The sequence below is a fragment of the Oncorhynchus masou genome, chromosome 11 (assembly GCF_036934945.1).
Source record: "Oncorhynchus masou masou isolate Uvic2021 chromosome 11, UVic_Omas_1.1, whole genome shotgun sequence".
Classification (NCBI taxonomy): domain Eukaryota; kingdom Metazoa; phylum Chordata; class Actinopteri; order Salmoniformes; family Salmonidae; genus Oncorhynchus; species Oncorhynchus masou.
The window spans coordinates 52,544,977-52,551,863 of NC_088222.1; the positions used below are offsets into that span (position 1 = coordinate 52,544,977).

At 39.6% G+C, this 6,887-nt stretch overlaps 1 protein-coding gene across 3 annotated transcripts in view; it reads right to left on the bottom strand.

The window, feature by feature from the left end:
• The window catches only part of LOC135548823 (prolyl 4-hydroxylase subunit alpha-2-like), a 34,738-nt gene extending 30,598 nt beyond the window's left edge, over positions 1-4,140 (bottom strand). For 2 of the 3 annotated variants that reach the window (XM_064978780.1, XM_064978782.1), the window contains exon 1: positions 3,877-4,138. The gene's annotated coding sequence lies outside the window, so the exon portion shown is untranslated. Of the gene's footprint in view, positions 1-3,876 lie in introns of all 3 variants that reach the window. The other variant, XR_010456894.1, reaches the window with a different exon arrangement.
• Positions 4,141-6,887: the final 2,747 nt, after the last annotated feature.

Below are 6,887 nucleotides of genomic sequence, written 5' to 3' on the forward strand. Positions count from 1 at the left end.
ACTGACATGGCTCAAGTCGGAGTCCTACAGGTATAAGGTGTTTGTCGTAACTTTTGGAATTGAATGACTGGAGGTATGTTGATAGCGCAAACAATCCTGCTGATGACACCACTAGTGGTAAAACTCTCCAGGAACTGGCTCAACCCCATGGCCGGTTTCACTTTGTCATTATGGGGTTCTGTGTGTAGATTGATGCACACTTTTTTTCTCATCCATTCTAGAATAAGGCTGTATTGCAGTTAAATGTGTAAAAAGTTGACCAATGGAAACACTTTCATTGGCGTAGACAACACCGTTCAGTCAAGTGTCTAACCCAGAGCTCTCCAACCCTGTTCCCGGAAAGCTACCCTCCTGTAGGTTTTCAATCCAACCTCAGTTATAAGCTGAATCAGGTTAGTTACGACCAGAAAATTATTAATATCAGGTGCGCTAAATTAGGGTTGGAATTAAACTTTTTGACACACCCACTCCTTTCAACACAGCCATTACTCCGAGACCAATCCAGGACACAGCTACCTATACTCGAGCTTTGCTCCTAATATGAGGCACTGAGGCAAGCTAGGTTAGTTACCTATACTGTTAGACTACAGTATATTTTAGGTATAGCAAACACAGCTAGCTAACTAGGTTAACTTTAATAGCTTGGTTTGTAGTGGTACTAGCATGTCCCGTTGTGTTCGAAACAATCACCAAATTGTACTCTACTACATTGCTTAGTTTAAAAGATACCTTATATTGCTAGCTGCAGACAGAAAAACAACTCCTGGTCCAGCTGGTCTAGGCTGGTGCCTCTGCTTGCTGGTCTCGCAATTATTTTTCCTCGCTGTCTGAACTCCTTTTCAGTTTATTCCAGCTCAAATGAATTAGGCTGTATGTTCCTATGTGAAAGAATCTAAAAATGTTTCGTCATCCAGCTTATCTTGGATAGAGGAATCATCAGAAGCAGCCATTGTAGTTAATAATTTAGCAATCTCAGATAGACAGTACACAGTAACATAGCCTGCATTCGAGGGTGAGAACAAGGAAGAAGGGCTCCCATCAGGCTGTACAATTTCCTGTCTTTACAAAGCCAGGGGAAATGAGTAAACCTAGATATCCTGCAATGTCCTGGCAGATAGGAACATCGTCGAGACCAATGGCTCTATTGAACAAGGACAACAATATCTATCGTTGCCAACGTGACCGTGCAATCAGAGAAGCACAAAGGCCACAATAACTGTTAGAAAACATACATAAGACAGCAGTCTCAATCAACCAAAGTGAGGTCCATACATGAATGGTTTGTTAAGATCGGTGTGGAAGAACGTGACTGTTCTGCACAGAGCCCTGACCTCAACCCCATCAAACACATTTGGGGATGAATTGGAACGCCGACTGCAAGCCAGGCCGGATCACCGTACATTAGTGCCCGACCTCACGAATGCTCTTGAAACTGAATGGAAGCAAGTCCGCACAGCAACGTTCCAACATCTAGTGAAAGCTTTCCCAGAAGAGTGGAAGCTGTTATAACAGCAAAGTGGGAGGCCAACTCCAAAATAATGCCCTTGATTTTGGAATATATATAAATTTGGAGAGTAGTCCAAATATCACACATGGCACTTTCCTATGGTCGGATATGGATTCATTCGATATCCAGAGATGTGTAACATCCTATTTTCCCTCTTCATGTTGACAAATATCCACTGTATATTCAAGATAAGAAGATATATTGAGTCAAGATATGCATCTCTTGGCTGAGGTCCATATCTGGATCTTGCAATTCTTTTTGATATGCTGAAAATAAGTATGATTTCTGAGTTTTCATCACATGCTCAATAATGACAAATATGAAATCCATATTTTTCTTTCATGAACATATCATTTTTGAATTCCCTCCGGATATCATACATGGTATGGCCGGATAAGGACTCATTAGATAGACCTATGTGGACATCTTATTTTCTCTATATGTTGACAAGAACTAAAAGTAGGCCTACATAGCATATTTTCTCATGATTTGGATATGCTAAATAAGGACAATGTGATGTTTATTTGAGTTGAGGACATGCTCAATAATTTAACAAATATTAAATCCATATAAATCTTTCTGACACTATAATGTTTTATTCCCACTGGATAAAAATTGTCACTATTTACCCCAGCCACAAAATTCTAAACCCGGCTTTCTAGAATTTCCCTTCTTACAATCTCATTTTAAACCTAACCTAAAGCACACTGTCAAGTTTATGCCTAACCTTAAATTAAGTGGTAACTGGCAGGGGTTGGTACCGGTTCAGGGAACAGAACCGAAAACCGGAAAATAATTTTATTTTTCTAGGAACTGAAACTGAAAAGAAAGGGATCCATACTGTTCCGAAACAGAACTGTTATTTTAGAAGCATGGGAACCGGTTAATAACGATATTTTACATTCCAGGCATTTTTTTCAAGTGTTGGGATTGGAACTCTGTATTTGCTATGCTGCATTTATTTAAATAGAAAAACCAGATGCGCTTTGGAAGTAGCAACTTGGATGAAATAGGTTGCCTTTTTGTGCCTTGTATAGCCTACTACTGAAAATGATGCAATGTTTGCTGAGATGTCACCTTCATGTCAAGAAGTGCGCTGATTTCCGGTGCCTGAACAACGTAAAATAATTTGTGCGATGGACATTTCATAAAATCAGATTTAGCTGATTTTCGATAAGACATACATTGATGAAACATTAAAATATCCATGATCCACATTGATTCATATATCATGTAAGGATATCTATTGAAATAAATCAGGTCAGGTAATGATTACAGATATGATACATTTCTGAAAATATGTGGATTCGTTCATGCCTGAGTAAAGGCTTAGACATGTTAGCATGTTGACACATACCCTTTCCGGAGTTAGAACGTTCTACTAATATGCATCAGGCGCGTGTCTTGAACCTATATCACTCCAAATCTCCCTGGATCCATATGGTTGCAAGGAGAATTCAAGTCCAGATTGGATGCATGTAGAAGCTGTCCCATTACAGATAATATTCTAGCTCTGTATTATGAAATTAAGGACATGCTTATCTGGAGTACGTCTACTCCTTTCGTGTAATAAAATGTCAGAAATATACTGATAAAGATATCGACCCTTTTCACTCAGTCTTCCCACTGGGCAAAAACTGGTTGAATCAACGTTGTGTCCATGTCTTTCAACCAAAATGATCTATGTAATGTCATTGAACCAACATGGAAAATTGACTGGATTTGCAAAAAGTAATCAATGTAAGGGCATTTCATATTTTTTTCACATTGAATTCACGTTAGCTGACAACAAATCTAGACGTTGAACTGACGTCTGCGCCCATGGGTTCTTGCTACGGTACTTTACTCCGTTACAATGCCTGAGACGTCAGCCAAGACGGCGACTATTCTATAAATCCCCGTTTGAACACATCAGGGTCTTTCTTGTGAAAAAGTTTTTTGAAAAAAATAATATCATAAAAACAGTTGAGAGAAAGGTGACTGCCAATGTCACGTTCTAAATACATATTGCCTACCTACCCCTCAAAACCCTGAAGTTATAATGGAATTATGTAATGTTGGCTAAACCTTCCAAAACTTTCTGTCAGTGTTGATATGTTGTTGCTGCAGCTACAGTTGCCAACAAGGCATGTAAAGCAAGCGAATGCGCAAAAAAAGAGCACGCCAGTATAAGGCCTACCCAATTCACGAGTTCATTAAATTATTTTGCTGAAATCTCAGGTTTAGCAACAAGAATGTCCCAAAAAAGGGGTCAGTTGTTATTGACAACAATAGGCCTACACATCATGTTACAGGAATTACATGCTGCGCTCCTCTGTGCAACACACAGATTTAAAAATAGATATGACAGTATGCATATGTACGCTTACCTTTTCGTTCCCTTGTGATTGTAAAATAATCCTAAACCTTTAACAGTATGTGCAAATCTATTGTAGACGCCGGAGTTAGTGATCTGCAGAGATTTTTTCTCTGCCACGTACAGACCCTGGTCAAAAACCTTCTACGAAATGCGCACTTCATTCTGGGACCCCTCAGCTCAAACCGTTGTCTTTGCATTACAACAGTAGGCTAAATCAGAGCCATATATCTTGGCTACTGTTGGCAACCATAAAATAAGGGCTATCATGTTGCACCTAGTAGGCAGATCCTTATTACCAAAGTTATGTATTATAAAATAGAAGGCCTACCGAGTGCATCAAACTACATTTTGGACATGATTACATCTGTGGACATGACTCAATTCCTATTGGAACTTGTCTGTACTTGACATTTCTCCGAAGCCAGTTAAACTGGAACGTTCTGTACAGAATGAGTTCGACACGTCTTGGAGGAAGAAATACATTTGGGTATATTATGTTACATGATGCAACCTTCACAAATGCATGATGCTCTTTGGACCGAGCGTAATTACGGTAATATAATAATCAAATCAAATCAAATTGTATTAGTCACATGCCGCCGAATACCTTACAGTGAAACGCTAATTTACGAGCCCCTAACCAACAAAGTAGTTTAAAAAAATACGGATAAGAATGAGAAATAAAAGTAACAAATAATTAAAGAGCAGCAGTAAAAGAACAATAACGAGACTATATACAGAGGGGTGCACCCTTCTGCAAGTTTACAATTGTATATACAGTTGAAGTCGGAACTTTACATCCACTTAGGTTGGAGTCATTAAAACTAATTTTTTAATCACTCCACAAATTTCTTGTTAACAAACTATATTCTTGGCAAGTCGGTTAGAACATCTACTTTGTGCATGACACAAGAAATGTATCCAACAATTGTTTACAGACAGATTTTTTCACTTATAATTCACTGTATCACAATTCCAGTGGGTCAGAAATTTACATACACGTACACAATGGTCCAATTCACAGACACTCTTCTTCAGAGGAACTGCATACACTTTCATAGTGGTCCCCATGGGACTCAAACCCACAAACCTGGCGTTGTAAGCACCATGCTCACAACTGAGTCACACAGGATTTATCTAGAAAACATCCCTCGTTATTGCTACTGGCTCTGATCTGCCGGAGTCACTAAACACAAACACTTTGTTTATTAATTATGTCTGAGGGATGGAGTATGCCCCTGGCTATCCATATATTAAAATAACGAGAAAACTGTGCTGCCTGGTTTGCTTAATATAAGGAATGTGAAATGATTTATACATTTACTTTTGCTATTTAATATATTTTAGCAATTACATTTACTTTTGATACTAAGTATACTTAAAATCAAATACTTTGACTTTTACTCAACTAGTATTTTACTGTGTGACTTTCACTTTTACTTGAGTCATTTTCTATTAAGGTATGACAAAGAGTCACTTTTTCCACCACTGCATTGTAGGACTATAAAGTGCCAATCTCATATGTCATTTGGTTAATGATGATTAATTGTTGACCCAGTCATGAAGTGATCAATTATAAAGGACGGATTCAGATTATGAGGTCAATTGTGTGCAGCCTGTATTCTTTTAAGCCACAAGTCTACTGATCAATGTTGAATGAAAACCATAAAGGAAAAAATGCAACACTGTTGATTATTTGTTTTATTTTTTATTTAACCTTTATTTAACTAGGCAAGTCAGTTCAGAACAAATTCTTATTTACAATGACGGCCTATCAGGGAACAGTGGGTTAACTGCCTTGTTCAGGGGCAGAACGACAGATTTTCACCTTGTCAGCTCAGGGATTCAATCCAGCAACCTTTCTGTTACTGGTCCAATGCTCTAACCACTCGGCCCCAAAAACCTGCTCACAAACTAGTAAACTGTTTGCAAAAGTATCATATTGACAATGACATTAGGCCTTATTCATCAGTGCATGTCTATTACAAAAACCTGTAATCATCTACTGATCATAACCAATATGTACATTAATACATATTGTTGTCAAATAAACTCAGCAAAAAAAGAACAACCCTTTTTCAGGACCCTGTCTTTCAAAGATAATTCATAAAAATCCAAATACCTTCACAGATCTTCATTGTAAAGGGTTTAAACACTGTTTCCCATGCTTGATCAATGAACCATAAACAATTAATGAACATGCACCTGTGGAACGGTCGCTAAGACACTAACAGTTTACAGACGGTAGGCAATTATGGTCACAGTTATGAAAACTTATGACACTAAAGAGGACATTCTACTGACTCTGAAAAACAGCAAAAGAAAGATGCCCAGGGTCCCTGCTCATCTGCGTGAACGTGTCTTAGGCATGCTGCAAGGAGGCATGAGGACTGCAGATGTGGCCAGGGCAATAAATTGCAATGTCTGTACTGTGAGATGCCTAAGACAGCGCTACAGGAAGACAGCTGATTGTTCTCGCAGTGGCAGACCACGTGTAACAACACCTGCACAGGATCGGTACATCTGAACATCACACCTGCGGGACAGGTACAGGATGGCAACGACAACTGCCCAAGTTACACCAGGAACGCACAATCCCTCCATCAGTGCTCAGACTGTCCGCAATAGGCTGAGAGAGGCTGGACTGAGAGCTTGCAGGCCTGTTGTAAGGCAGGTCCTCACCAGACATCACCGACAATTTCGCATATGTGCACAAACCCACAGTCGCTGGACTAGACAGAACTGGCAAAAAGTGCTCTTCACTGACAAGTCGCGGTTTTGCCTCACCAGGGTGGATTGATGGTCGGATTTGCGTTTATCGTTGAAGGAATGAGCATTACACCGAGGCCTGTACTCTGGAGCTGGATCGATTTGGAGGTGGACGGTCCATCACGGTCTGGGGCAGTGTGTCACAGCATCATTGGACTAAGCTTGTTGTCATTGCAGGCAATCTCAATGCTGTGCATTACATGGAAGACATCCTCCTCCCTCATGTGGTACCCTTCCTGCAGGCTCATCCTG